Raw genomic sequence first — 15,845 nt, forward strand, 5'->3', positions numbered from 1 at the left:
TCACTGTGAACTTCACAAAGGCCTTTTAAGAACTAGGATCCTATACAAGATAAGGTTTCCCAATGATTTTCTAGAGAGCCTGGTGAAGAATAAATTGGAAAGCACATTTATGCTAAGAGCCCTGGAACCATTGCATGGTTTCTAAATGAATTTTCCTACTGGAGATAAGAGAGGAGATGGTCAAGGTCACATTTGTCCTCTGTCTCAGGTAAGACCAGTTGCTAGGTGAACTGCGGCCTTGTCCCAAGCTTTGGGAGAAGCCTGTTGCATGTGAACCATGGATTTGAATATTTGGTTGAGAGGGTAGTCAGCTTAAAAGAGGGCATAGACCAACATCTAATATTCTAATGTGGGTTAGGTTAATGGAATGGCTGAGCACATGGGCCACAGAATGGCCCCTCCCAATGTGCTTAGTGCATGCCAGGCTGTACTCAAAATTCTTTCATTGTCTCATTTAACTTTTAAAATAAGCACAAAGTAGTTAACTATTACTGAATATATCATCCCAAAGTCTAGTGGCGTAAAGCAGCAACAGTCATTTCGTGACCCATTCTTGTGGTTGTAGAGTTATCAGGCTCAGGTGGGTGGCTCTCACTGGGCCTCTCAGGTGGGAGTGGGGATCACCTTGAGGGTTCTCACTCATGTCTGGCTGTTAATGGGGGATTGGCTGGGGCCTCAGCTGGGCCTGTCAGCTGAAACATCTGTATTGGCTTCTTCATGAAGAGTGACTGGGTTCCGAGAGAGCATCCCAGGGGAACCAGGCAGAAACTGTATGGCCTCTTATGACCTCATTTCAGAATCATATAGCATCACTTCCACTGCATTCTCTTTGTGATGAGCAAGTCACCGAGGTCAGACTGTCATCAAGGGGAGGAGTGCCACAGCATTTTCAGACACATCTAAAAACCATTCCAGGAAATATTTATTTCTCTCATTTTACAGATGAGGAACCCAAGACCTTGAGAGGCTGAGTCGACCATGATGGTCCACACGGCTAGTAAGTAGCAGAGGGGAGACCTGAAACCAGCTCAGCCAGAGTCCAAAGCCTCTGTTAAACCACTGTGCTGTCCTGCCTCTGTGTGAGCCCACGTTCTGTGTGCAGGGTGTGTATAGGAACAGGGACTGAGACTGACGTCAATAAACACCAGGAGAAAGGAACTCATAAGCTGTTCCAAGAGCAAAGAAGGAACATACATGTCCTGCTAAGAGAGGCCAAGAAAGGCTTCCTGTAGCAGGGGATTGGAGCAGGGTGGGAAGGGTCTGTGAGACTGTGCAGAGAAGGTTGGGGGGTAGGGAGGTGTGTGGAGGGTTATGGGCATCCAGGGAAGAGACACAGGATGAGTGGATTTCAGAGCAGGAACACACATGGCAATCCTAGTAAAAACTGCCAGCTGTGCAGAAGATTCATGGAAGAAAATGCAGAAGTGGGCTGCCACCTGATCATGAAAGTGCTTGAATACTGAGTCAAAGCCTTTTGCTTTCATTTAAATCTGTGCTTCTCAAAGTGTGGTCCCTGGACTGGCAGCAAGGGCTGCATGGACAGCATTGGTATCACTTGGGAACCTGCAAGAAATGCTAACCCTTAGCCCCACAGCTGGTGAACAGAAAATTCTGGGGTGGTGCCCAGCAACCTGTATTTTAATAAGCCCTGCAGATGATTCTGATACAGATTCGGTTTTGAGATCTTCTCTTCCCAGTTATTGAGGAGTCTCTCTGTTTGGGGCAAGAGGGTACTGTGACCTAAACTGCTCTTACAGAACGTCATGCTGGTTGTGCTGTGTTGAGCAGGCTGAAATAAGAGAGCAGACACTGGTCTCCGGGAGAGAAGTAATGCACAGTGGAGCTAGTGTAGGAGAAGGGAGGAGGGGCAGAAGTAGCAGGCGAGGCCCTGAGGCAGGCAAAGCCCTAGGACTTGGAGACTGGTGAGGAGTGGGAGCCCTAGAGCGCTCCCAGGCAGGCACAGGCAGCTAGTAAGATTTTTCCTAAGTGTCTCTAAATATTTGAATCACATGGCCCAGGAATCTGGGTATACACTGAGGACCCAGGGGTTGGGTTACAGATGCGGTTTCCTGTTATGCAATCAAGCTACTCTCTATAGTTTGCTTGGGGGAAAGCATTGCTTGGTCAAGCATTTTCTCTCGGCCTTTCCTTCATGCTTCATTACAAGATCTGTTGACTCAGCCTGTAGCCCACTGATTTTTCTAAACCACATTTGCACAATGGGTTTAATCATATGATCTACCACATATGGTTGAAAAGTAAATGAGATAATTCCTACATAATATATATTAGCTATTTTTATTATCACCCTTGTTAGCATCATCCTTTTTATTTATTAATTTATTCAAGATATATTTGCTGTCTACCTACTGTGTGCAGGCACTGATATAGTAGAGAATCAGACAATCCCAGTCTGTCCTCTGGGTCTTTCTTCCATCACTGTCAGTTCATCTGTGAGACGGACCAGAACACGGATCTTAGAGTCTAAAGAATTGAGTTTGAGTTCTAAGTTTTGTAAAGTGTTCACTTTGTAATCTTGGAAAATCACGTCTCTAGCCCTATTTATTCATCTGCAAATGGAATTGAAAGACTTCACAAGATTGTGTGAGGATCAAATGAAAAACAGCATGTGAAGGCAGTATGGGATAGCACAGGTGCACCCTCTCGAGAGCTGTGGCAGGCAAAATCAATGCTTCTCGCTCTTCCTCCCCCACCCCACCACCCTCACCATTCTGTGGCTGCATCTGTTTCTGGTGCTTCCATCGCTCTCCCATGTCTGGCCCAATTCCCCGCTGCAGTGGGGCAGATTTCATGTCTCTTTTTCTGGGCAGCTCCTAGCTATTCTTCTAATTAGTGAAAGCCAATTAAGTAATGAATTAATTTGCCAAATGACTAATGCAGTGAACATATCAAGCATACAAGTTTGTCAACAACATGTTGCTTTTGGCTCTTTATGAAGTATTCGGCATTTCCTACTGGGTGTGCGCTGCACAGGAATGCCAAGGGCACTGGGTCATGGAGGAATTCTCTGAGGAGGAAAGGCAGAGGTGCCCTGTTTACCCCAAAATAAAACCCATCCGGACAATCAGCTGTAATGCGTCTTTTGGAGCAAACATTAATATAAGACCCCATCTTGTATTAAATTATATTATTATATTATATTACATTACATTACATTACATTACATTACATTATATTATATTATATTATATTATATTATATTATTATATTAAGACCCGGTCTTATATTATAGTAAAATAAGTCTGGGTCTTATATTACTGTTTGCTCCAAAAGACGCATTCGAGCTGATTGTCTGGGCAGGTCTTATTTTTGGGGAAACACTGTAGTCAGTGCATAACCCCCTCTGGACAACCTGACTGTGGTCATTGAACAAGTTCTCCATTTACTGCCAAATGATCCAGTCACCAATCAGTGTCTAGTCAGCTGGCCTTTGGGACAGACAGACCCTGTCAAATGGATTTTCAGCTGCTTAGGAGCACATTTAGCCAAGCCTGATCTCCAACGTGCTGTGTGTGGTGGTGTCTCCGACAGCAACCTGCCCTCCAATATGAATGCAGAGCCCACTACACTGACCAGTGTTCGGGCAGAGGCCACAGCAGTGAAGGGAGAGCAGCTGCTCTCAGGAAGCCCAGATGTGGGACGCAGTGCCCCTTGCAAGAGTCTGGCCTGCAAATGTCTCAGGGAACATCTCTGTTTTTCTCTGCCAGAACCTTCCTCAAATCTTTCCCCACCTGTTTCAACAATTTTTCTATTCTGAGACAAGATTGAAGGTCAGAGAACTTTCCCCATTAGTAAATGTCTCCCACGTATGCTCATCTTCCATGCTGGGGCCAGAGCAGCCTGACAGGACAGCTGTCACCTCCTTTTTGTGCTTTGCATCTTTGACTGTGTTAGCCTGTCCCAGGGGCCTGCACCTGTGTCACATGTCAGAGCAAGTGTGTGCTGATTACTGCAGCATCTCGCCACCAAGAGTAAGGTGGAGTTCCCAGAGTGGAGGCAGTCTGTGGGCTCGCTGTGGGTGGGGCTCAAACTGTCCCCTCCCCCTACACTTCCTGGAAGGAGATGGGGAGGAAAGTCTGATAAAAAAAGTTGACTTCTGTGGTCCCGTCCTCACATTCTGCATGGTTAACTCCATGGCAGGACCCCACCCATGCCAGGGTGGTGGGCAGTGGAAGCAACACCTTATGGTTTTGTTTACTTCTAGAGAAACTGAGGGCAGCAGGCCAGGAGGAAATTGCCTAAAACAGGTGCTGGTAAGAAAGGTGAAAGGGAAACTGTGCAGGATTCTGAGTGGCTAGTTAGCTGCCACTGGGTCTTTCTGTTGGGTCTCTCCAGGTCCCTTCTCCTCTGACTCTACCTGGCAGAGTAATTGGCTGATCGGACGTCTCAGGTTCCACTTCACATTCCAGCATCCCCTTCTCCTTGAGGACAATCCCCAGTTGGAGCATATGGCCTCTTTATCAGAGTCCCAGCTGTGTTTCCAGCCTAACCACCTATTTTGGCATTTCACTAAACCACACCACTTGTGTGTTTTGTCACATGCTGGGCCCTTTGAATGATGACTCCCTCTTGTTTAAGGCTATACTCTTGCTGAGTGTATTAGTCTGCTAGGGCTACCATAACAAAATACCACAGTCTGGGTGGCTGAAACAACAGAAGTATTCCCTCACAGTTCTGACGGCAGCGAAGTCCGAGATCCAGGTGTCAGCAGGGTGGGTTTGTTCTGAGGGCCGTGAGCAAAGGACATGCCCCAGGCCTCTCTCTTCGGTGTACAGGTGTCTCCTTCTTGTGTTCTCACAGGGTATTCGCTCTGTGCTTGTCTCTGTCTTAACATGCTCCTCTTATAAGAACTTAAGTCCTGTTGGTTGAGGGCCCACCCTAATAACCTTACTTTAACTTAATCACTGCATTAAAGACCTTATCTCCAAATACAGTCACATTCTGAGGTACTGGGGGTTAGGATTTCAACATCTGAATGGGGTGGGGGAGTACAATTCAGCCTATAACAGCAAGCCCCAAGCAGGGGGACCATTTGCCTTGGCATGAAGGGGACTGAGGGATTTCCCACAACCTGGGACTTCGGATGCTAAAACTGGGACAGTCCTGAGCAAACTAGGACATTGGTCCCCAGCCCTAAGTGTCTGTGGTCCCCAGCCCTCAGTCTGTGTTGGGTGAGCCCCCCCACACCCCACGTCTCCATTGAGTCCTCCATCTCACTGTTCTGCTCAGTAGAAAATGGGGCATCAGGGCCATTACTCACTGGTGTTTGCATGTGCCTGGCTGTGTTCTGTGTTCCTATGAGCACAGGGATTCCTAAACGCGCCCTGAGGATGAGCTTCATCATTCCTTCCCTAGTGCCGCCTCCTGCAATGCCTCTCACCCTTCCTCCTTTCATTTGCAGTTTTTTATATCAGCCCCATGATCAAGGACCAGCTCAAGTAAAGAAAGCAGTTCCAGATTCTCTCAGCAAAGCTGGCTGGGAAGGTTTCTCCATCCTTTATGCATAACCCTTCCCAGCCGTGGTCCTCTGTCTTGGTTTTGATTGTGTGGGAGGAGGTTTGGCTGTTAATCTGTCTCATCTTCTCCAAAGGCTTGAGCACAGAAAGCCTGCCTGGCCAGCCCCTCCGTAAGTTGACAACACTCAGTCAGTTAGAGCAATACTGCTTGCAAAACTTGTCCTCGTCTACGGTGGTTTTCAGTCCTCTCAGAACCTGAGGTCCAGGGAAAGTCAACAGCCAGGGCAAGGAACGCAGGGAGCAGGGGTGGAGCTGGAAGTTTCCTCTTTTGGTTGTCTATTTGCCTGGGGCAGCTGGACTCCCTTGAACATGCAGCCAGGTGATAACGGGGCCCACCTGCTCTGACCAGCCTTCCACCTTCCTTTCTCACAAGCATCTTCTGAAGCCCTTACTAGCCTGGGGCTGGCTGAGAGTGGGGGTCTCTGACTCCTCCATGCATCTGTTATGGCCCAGGCACAGTGCCCACTACATGTGTCTGGTGTTTACTGACTGAACTGTGACCACCTCTGTGCTCATCTGTGGCACGCAGGCAGCCACATGTGAGAGTGGATGGCTCTGACTGCAGCTCAAGACTTTCATGCATAGGTCTAAATCTCACTTTGTGCCTCACTATAGTCACATAGCCAACATATACTCTGTGCCAGACCCTATGGTAGGGGGCTCCCATGTATTAATTCATTTTAACAGGCTACAATCCAATAAGGCTGGTTCTCTGGTTACATTATAGATGGAGAAACTGAGGCACAGGGAGACAGGACACACATTGGGCATTGAGGACTGAATTCACACCCACGTGAGCTCTCTAGGCCTCTCACAACCATTAGTATAGCTCTAAAAGTTTGTGTTTCACTCTAGAATGAAATGGCAATCCTCAAGCTAAGAGTTTACAAACATGTATATCGCCGGGGTTGGGCTGTCCAAAGCAGTCCGGTGCAGGCGCGGTGTGTGCCACGCCGGGAGCCACACAGATGGGAACACCTGCACGCTGCCACCGTCACCCCAGCCACCCCTTGGCTTGTGCCCTGCTATGTTCTCCCTCCTCTCCTCCTGCCACAGTCCCTCGGCTCCGTGGTCACACTGGCCTCTCTGTGGCCTGTTTTCACCACAGCTGTGCTCAGGGCATGGGATACAGCAGGGATTAGTCTCTAATTGTATCCTGTGAGTCACAAACATCTCCCAGCTAATAATAACCACAGCTAACTGCTGCACAAGACCTCCAAGTCTCAGGGCGCTGTACCCAGGAAAGCCCAATTGATCCTTCTCATTGTCTCATCAGGAAAGCAGGTGGTTGTGCTTGTTCTCATCTTCTAGGTAAGAGGGCCAGGCACAGGGCCGAGAGGGTGGCTCTTCTGTGCCTGGATCCTCACACCAGCCACAGCGAGGGGTGGAGCCCTGGATCTGAGCGCTGCCGTGCCTTTACTTGGGCTTTCAGAGAGCACACAGATGGGACAGACGCTCCCCCACACTATGTGTTACTGTAAAGGGACAGGCGGGACATACTTCCTGCACAAGAATCCATAAGACACAGAGAGGACAGAGACAATGTGTAGAAAGGAGGCGGCCCTGTCAGTGGCATGTGGGAGTGATTGGAGCCACAGGGGATCGCCTTACACCCTGGGGAGATGAAGCCGGAGCGGGTGCTGTGGGCTCTGAGGGGTTAGGCATCCTTATCCCCACTTACTCGTGTTGTTCAGAGGGGCCTCGTTTACAGCCGGGCAAGAGGAGAGCAAACCCACCCTTCTGATCCTTGGCCTCTGGACTGCCCTACCTCCGGACCTGAGTGTAACCTGGGCTGGAGGAGGTCTGCGTTGGACCGCTGGGTCTGGGAGAAAGGCATGCAGGCTCAGTGATGGGATGCGGATCTCAACATCTTTGTTGTGGGGGTGAAAGGGACAGAGGGGGCTCAGAGGGTTAGGGAATGGCTCCCTGGGTCCCACATGCAGGGGCAGGGTGGGTGAGGGTCCTGTGGCCAGCCTCCCAGCCGGGGCCTGGCAGAATCCTGCACACCAGAAACGCCCCTCACCCTGAACTGCTCCCGGGTGTGGGCTGACCTGTCCTTGAGCATCTAAGCTCAGCTTCTGCAGCCCAGCTCTGCACATGCAGCTTTCTCTCCAGCCTAGCCTCCAGCCCCACAGAGGGCAGGGCTGAAGGAATCGTTTCTCCTTTCTGAAGGACATCAGGCTGTGTTTATTTTCCTCTTCCTCTTTATTTCTTCACTTAAAACACATTAGTGCCAGATACACAAATGTTCAACACACAGCTGTTAAGTGTAATCTTTTATTCTTTTAAAATCACACATTTTGTGTTTGGCTATGGAATTAATACAAGTCCAACTGTAGGGAATCCTGAAAATATAGATAAATGTAAAGAGGAAAATCAAAATTCTCTGAATTTCCACAGTTTTGACAAAAGTATATTAACACATAAGCATACCTTCTTTCAGTCTTTCATTTTTTTTTTAATTTATTTATTGGGGTGACAATTGTTAATGAAATTACATAATTTCAGGTGTACAATTCCGTATTACATCATCAATAAATCCCATTGTGTGTTCACCACCCAGAGTCAGTTCTCCTTCCATCACCATATATTTGATCCCCATTACCCTCATCTCCCTCCCCCCACCCCCCTTACCCTCTGGTAACTACTAAACTATTGTCTGTGTCTATGAGTTCTTGTTTCTCATTTGTTTGTCTTGTTTTTGGTTTATATACCACATATCAGGGAAATCATAAAGTTCTCTGCTTTTTCTGTCTGACTTATTTCACTTAGCATTATTCTCTCGAGATCCATCCATGTTGTCACAAATGTTCCTATATCATCTTTCCTTAACGCCGAATAGTATTCCATTGTGTATATATACCACAACTTCTTTATCCATTCATCTATTGAAGGACATTTTGGTTGTTTCCATGTCTTGGTCACCGTAAACAAAGCTGCAATGAACATTGGAGCACACGTGTCTTTATGTATAAATGATTTCAGATTCTTTGGGGTAGATACCCAGGAGAGGGATTGCTGGGTCATACGGTAATTCTATTCATAATTTTTTGAGGAACCGACACACTGCCTTCCATAGCGGCTGCACCAGTCTGCATTCCCACCAACAGTGTATGAGGGTTCCTTTTTCTCCACAGCCTCTCCAACACTTGTTGCTATTTGTCTTGTTGATGATAGCTATTCTGACTGGGGTGAGGTGATATCTCATTGTGGTTTTTATTTGCATTTCTCTGATGATTAGTGATGTTGAGCATTTTTTCATATGTCTATTTGCCATTTGTAAGTCCTCTTTAGAGAAATGTCTCTTCAGATCTTCTGCCCATTTTTCAATTGGGTTGTTTGTTTTTTTGTTGTTGAGTTTCATGAGTTCCTTGTATATTTTGATATTAGACCCTTATCGGAGGAACTGTTTGCAAAAATCTTCTCCCATTCAGTCGGTTGCCTCTTTATTTTGTCGATGGTTTCTTTTGCTGTGCAGAAAATTTTAAGTTTCATATAGTCCCATTTGTTTATTTTAGCTTTTACTTCCATTGCCTTTGGAGTCAAATTCATAAAATGCTCTTTGAACCCAAGGTCCATACGTTTAGTACCTATGTTTTCTTCAATGCAGTTTATTGTGTCAGGTCTTATGCTTAAGTCTTTGATCCATTTTGAATTAATTTTGGTACATGGTGACAGATAACAGTCCAGTTTCATTCTTTTGCACATGGCTATCCAATTCTCCCAGCACCATTTATTGAAGAGGCTGTCTTTCCTCCATTGTATGTTTTTAGCTTCTTTGTCAAAAATTATCTATCCATATTTATGTGGTTTTATTTCTGGGTTCTGAATTCTATTCCATTGGTCTATGTGTCTGTTTTTCCGCCAATACCATGCTGTTTTGATTATTGTAGCCCTGTAGTACAAGCTAAAGTCAGGCAGTGTGATACCTCCAGCACTGTTCTTTTTTCTTAAGATTGCTTTGGTTATTCGGGGTCTTTTATGGTTCCAAACAAATCTGATGATTTTTTGTTCTATTTCTTTAAAAAATGCCATTGGGATTTTGATGGGGATTGCATTAAATCTGTATATTGCTTTGGGTAACATGGCCATTTTAACTATGTTGATTCTTCCAATCCATGAGCACGGAATGTCTTTCCATTTCTTTGTGTCTTCTTCAATTTCTTTCAAAAATGTCTTATAGTTTTCAGCATATAAATCCTTCACATCCTTGGTTAAATTTATTCCTAGGTATTTTATTCTTTTTGCTGCAATTGCAAAGGGAATTGTTTTTTGTATTTCTTTTTGTGAGATTTCATTGTTAGTATATAGGAATGCAATGGACTTTTCTACGTTGATTTTGTAGCCAGCAACTTTACTGTATTCGTTGATTGTTTCTAACAGCTTTTTGGTGGAGTCTTTAGGGTTTTCTATATATAGTATCATGTCATCTGCAAAGAGTGATATTTCAACTTCTTCATTCCCAATTTGGACGCCTTTGATTTCTTTCTCTTGCCTGATGGCTCTGGCAAGGACTTCCAACACTATGTTGAAAAGCAGAGGTGATAGGGGACAGCCCTGTCGTGTTCCTGAACGTAGAGCAAAGGGCTTCAGCTTTTCACCATTAATTATGAGATTAGCTGAGGGCTTCTCATAGATGGCCTTTATTATGTTAAGGTATTTTCCTTCTATACCTATTTTATTAAGTGTTTTAATCATAAATGTATGTTGTATCTTGTCAAATGCTTTTTCTGCATCAATTGATACAATCATATGATTTTTGTCCTTTATTTTGTTTATGTGATGTATCACATTGATGGATTTGCAGACGTTGAACCATCCTTGTGCCCCTGGGATGAACCCCACTTGGTCGTGATTAATAATCTTTTTAATGCATTGTTGTATTCGATTTGCTAAAATTTTGTTTAGGATTTTTGCATCAGTATTCATCAGAGATATAGGTCTGTAGTTTTCTTTTTTTGTGTTGTCCTTACCAGGTTTTGGTATCAGGGTAATGTTGGCCTCATAAAATGAGTTAGGGAGTACTGACTCTTCTTCAATTTTTTGGAAGAGTTTGAGCAGGATTGGTATTAGATCCTGTTTGAAGGTTTGGTAGAATTCACTAATGAAGCCATCTGGTCCCGGACTTTTGCTTTTGGGAAGGTTTTTAATGACTGATTCAATTTCTTTACTGGTGATCGGTCTGTTTAGATTTTCCAGTTCTTCATGATTCAGCCTTGGAAGGGTATATGTTTCTAAGAACTTGTCCATTTCTTCTAGGTTATTGAATTTGGTGGCATATAGTCCTTCATAGTATTCTTGAATGATCCTTTGTATTTCTGTGGTGTCCGTGATAACTTCCCCTTTCTCATTTCTGATTTTGTTAATTAGCTTCTTCTCTCTTTTTATCTTAGTGAGTCTAGCCAAGGGTTTGTCGATTTTATTAATTTTTTCAAAGAACCAGCTCTTTGTCACATTAATTTTTTCTATTGTCTTTTTGTTCTCTATTTCATTTAGCTCTGTTCTGATTTTTGTTATTTCCTTTCTTCTGCTGACCTTGGGTTTCACTTGTTCTTCTTTTTCTAGTTCTTTGAGGTGTAACATGAGGTTATTTATTTGGGATTTTTCTTGTTTCTTGAGATAGGCCTGTAATGATATAAATTTCCGTCTTAAAACTGCTTTCGCGGAATCCCAAAAATTTTGGTAGGATGTATTTTCATTGTCATTTGTTTCTATGTATCTTTTGAGCTCTCCTTTAATTTCTTCTTTGACCCAGTGTTCTTTAAAAGTATGTTGTTTAATCTCCATGTATTTGTGTTTCTTTTTGCTTTCTTTTCGCAGTTGATATCCAATTTCAAAGCCTTGTGATCAGAGAATATGCTTGGTATGATTTCAATCTTCTTGAATTTGCTGAGGCTGCTTTTATGTCCCAATATATGGTCTATCCTTGAGAATGTTCCATGTACACTCGAAGAGAATGTATAGTCTGAAGTGCTCTATATATGTCAATGATGTCCATTTCATCTAATGTGTCATTTACGGCTGCAATTTCATTATTTATTTTCTGTTTGGAGGATCTATCCATAGCTGTCAATGATGTATTTAAGTCCCCTAGTATAATTGTGTTTTGGTCAATTTCTCCCTTTAGTTCTGTTAGTAGTTGCTTGGTGTATTTTGGTGCTCCCTGATTGGGGGCATAAATATTGATGACTGTTATGTCTTCTTGTTGTATAGTCCCCTTTACCATTATGAAATATCCATCTTTGTCTCTTGTTATCTTTTTCACCCTGAAGTCTGTTTCATCTGATATCATTATGGCTACACCTGATTTTCTCTGGGTACCATTTGCTTGGAGTGCCAATTTCCACCTTTTCACTTTGAGTCTCTGCTTGTCCTTGTAGCTGAGATGTGTCTCTTGGAGACAGCATATGGTTGGGTTTAGTTTTTTGATCCAGTCTGCTACTCTGTGCCTTTTATTGGTGAGTTCAGTCCATTTACATTTAGGGTGATTATTGATACGTGAGGATTTCCTGTCATTCTATCTTTAGTTTTCTGGTAAGCCTGTGACTCCATTGTTTCTTTGCCTTTTTGTTGTTGTCTATTATTTCTGTGTGGTGGTGTTCTATGATGTTTCCCTCTGTTTCTTCTTTTATTGCAGTATATATTTCAGTTCTGGATTTTTTTTGAGTGGTTACCCTTAAGATTATGTGAAAGAAAGTTTGATATTTAGAGTATTCCATTTTCTTCAGCACGCTTACTTTCTCCATTCCCATATTCCGGTTCAGGCCTTTACGCTCCCCCTTTTTATGTTTCGGTTGCTACAAATTGTCCCTGTTGATGGTGGTTGAATAGCCTCCTTTTGTATTTCTTGTAGCGCAGGTCGTGTATTAGAAAATTCCCTCAGCTTCTGTATGTCTAGAAAGGTCTTTATTCCTCCTTCATATCTAAAGGAGATCTTTGCTGGATATATTATTCTTGGCTCATGATTTCTCTCTTTCAATAGTTTGAATATTTGGTTCCATTCCCTCTTAGCTTGTAGAGTTTCTGCTGAAAAATCGGATGATAATCTAATGGACTTTCCTTTGTAGGTTACCGTCTTCTTTTCCCTGGCTGCCTTGAGGATTCTTTCTTTGGTGTTAATTTTAGACAGCTTGAATACAATGTGTCTTGGAGAAAGCCTGTTGGGATTGAGGTAATTACGTGTTCTATTTGCTTCTTGGATTCGAGGATCCAGTTCTGTCCACAAATTTGGGAAGTTCTCATTGACAATTTCTTTGAGTATATTCTCTGTTCCCTTCTTTCTTTCTTCTCCTTCTGGTATGCCCATTATTTTTATATTGCTCTTTCTGATGGAGTCAGACAGTTCTTGTAGAGTTCTGTCGTTTCTTTTAAGTCTCAAGTCTCTTTCTTCTTCCATCTGTGTAATTTCCAGGTTTCTATCTTCGATGTCACTGATTCTTTACTCCATCTGGTCAACTCTACTACCTAAGCTGGTTATTTCATTCTTAATTTCTTCTATTGAGTTCTTAATCTCCAGAAATTCCATTTGGTTCTTTTTTAAAATTTCAATCTCTTTCGTAAAATGCTCGTGTTGTTCTTTGATTGCGTTTCTGAGTTCATTAAATTGCCTTTCTGTGTTTTCTTGCATCTCTTTGAGGTTTTTCAGAACTGCAATCTTGAATTCTCTATCATTTAAGTCACGTATTTCCATATCTTTAAGTTCCTTTTCTGGAGACTTTTCACTTTCTTTCTGAGCTGTCTTGTTGCCTTGGTTATTCATGGCAATTAATGATTTATTATTTCTCTTCCTAGACATCTACAGGAGTGGCTTCTGCAACAGGTTGATAGGAAGAGGTCTCTCTGACACAGTAGTGCTATATTTTCTCTGCACTTTTCAAGCTTCTCACACAATGGGGGGATTTCCTGGGAGACGGGCCTCTCCTCTGTTAACAGTTCACCTGGGTCATAGGGCGCCACGTCCCTGTGGGGGTGCGGAGAGCTTTTGAAGTTTCAAAGCTCTTTCTGCACCCGATTCAGAGCCCGTATGTTTCAGCAGTTCTGTTTACTCCTGCAGGGATTCGCCCAGATATCGTGGGGCCAGGGACGGGGTGAGTTGTGAGAGGTGGTCAGAGCAATGGCAGCGACCACCACCACAGCCTGTCCTGCTTCCACAGATCCCTCCCCTTTGCCCGAACTAGTTGGGCTGCGAATCTGTTTCTGCGGTCCACAGTTCTCAGAACAGCAAAGATCCTGTCCTTGTGATCTGACACTGCTACTTTATCCCTGCTAGCACCCGGCAGGTGGGGGTGGGACGAGCTCTGGGAGGGTAGAGAGGGGCGGCTAGTCTCAGTGCCTAAGGCTTCCGTTCTCAGCTCGGCAGTGAGGGCTTAAACCACAGTTTTCAGCCTTCTTCCCTCAGTCTTTTCTCCGAAGTCTGCCGTGAATGTTGGGTTCAGCCGTGCTATATGCTGCCCCCTCAGCCCTGTGGGCCGTAAGCGGAGCCCTAGGAGTCCGAGTTTGTCCCTCTTCCGCAGCTGCAGAAGTTCCGGGAAGCAGCGAGCTCGGAGCACTGAGCTAGGTCTTTGTCCTGCGCCTGAGCGGCTCCGTTCCCGCACTTCTCCCTTCCCTCCTCCCCTGCTCGCGCGATTCGCCCACCTGGAGGTGAATTCAGTAGTGGACCTCTTCGTCTCTCCTGTCTGCTGTGCAGGGAGTCCTTTGTGGAGTTATTGTTGTCCGATTAGTTGTAAATTCCAGAGGAGCTTTACAGAGGCTCACCTCACGCCGCCATTTTGATCCAGCCAAGTCTCAGTCTTTTATTAATGCATACATTTACATACACAGTTAAAAAGTTGAATCGTACTTTATATACAATTTTTTATGTATTTGTTGGTTTGTTTAGATATACTTGATTTTTCAATTATATCAACAGAAGCATTTTCCCCACATTATTCAAGTTTCTTAGAAAAAATGCATCTCAGAGCTTGCTTATGGTTTTAACATATGATGGGTCATAATTTATGTAACCCATCCCTTCCTGTAAACACTGCTGCTGTGAACAGCACCATGCTACACAACCCACCGTGTGTCGTTGGGGAGTTTCTTTGGGGTCATTTCTGGAAAGCCAGTGAGCGTGGCAAAGGCCATGAGGAGCTTTGGGGCCCTTATGCACTCTCCATCCCAGATTACCCCAAGGATGGTACAGGTGGACTTGCTCTGTAGCTTGAGAGCACTTCAAGTGTGCCAAGCTACATGAGTACTTAGCAATCTGCCTGTGGGTCATCAAAATATAAAATAAAGGAAGGTGGAACAGAGACATGGCATGTGAGAGAAGAAAGAAACCAAAAGCATGCATCAGGAGTCTGGCTTAAGGATAGTAGACGTTGATTGTGTCAGCATCAGGGTCTTCCCAAGGCATAGACAAGCAGGTGCTCTCGTAGGAGTGTGCATATGTGCTGAGTGGCTCTGTGAAACAGCAGAAGGGTGCCCATTGCATTGCAGCCTGGACAGCTGGACAAGTGTTGCTATTGAAATAAATCCCAGCAATGCCTCTCCTTTGGTTTGTACTTTCAACAGATGGAAGTTCTAATTTCTCCAAAACAGGACCCTGGCTTATCTTTCAGGTTTTATTTTCCACATATCCACTTGTGTTTCAGACTCCACACTGAGATAAATCTGTGTTCTGGCCAGGGCCCCTCCAAATTTCTCCTTCCTGACCTTCACTGAGCCAGGCCCCAGCCCTTAGAAGACACATCCTCTCATGGTACTGCTCATCTCTTTCAGAAGTCCTGATTTCTCTAAATCTGGGGTTTACTCAAGAGTCTTGTTTTAAGAGTCTCACTTGGGTCTTCTGCCATGTCAGATGAGCATCAAAATGTCATACATTAATGCATCATCTAGTTCAAAAGGAAATGCAGAACTGGAATGCATGCTGTGCCTATTTCATGAAGAAGGAATCACAGCAGGTGCCGAGCTGTAACTGCCTAATACTGAAGGAGGGAGGGAGATATGTTAGCCTGCAGTGACCTTGGCTTCTGGGTCCCAGGCTGAAGCAAGGCACACAGATGCGTGTTCTTACTTCTAGTTAAGATGCTCAACACAGCTGGGAAATGAGACTCTGAATGGGGTGAAGTTCAGCAGTTAGAATTGGGTAGCCCCTAACTGAGTTTTGCTCAATTGGAACAGGTACCAAATGGAAAGAGCAGCAGGACTTGTACCTAGGCTCTCACCCTTGGACTTCCCACCGGCAAAGTGTACAGTCAGAATTCTGGGGAAACTGCTGCATTGACCTGATTTCTATCCCATGCAGGTGAAGCCCTAGGAGCTGGGGTC

Source organism: Rhinolophus hipposideros, assembly GCF_964194185.1.
Source record: "Rhinolophus hipposideros genome assembly, chromosome: 15".
Lineage (NCBI taxonomy): Eukaryota > Metazoa > Chordata > Mammalia > Chiroptera > Rhinolophidae > Rhinolophus > Rhinolophus hipposideros.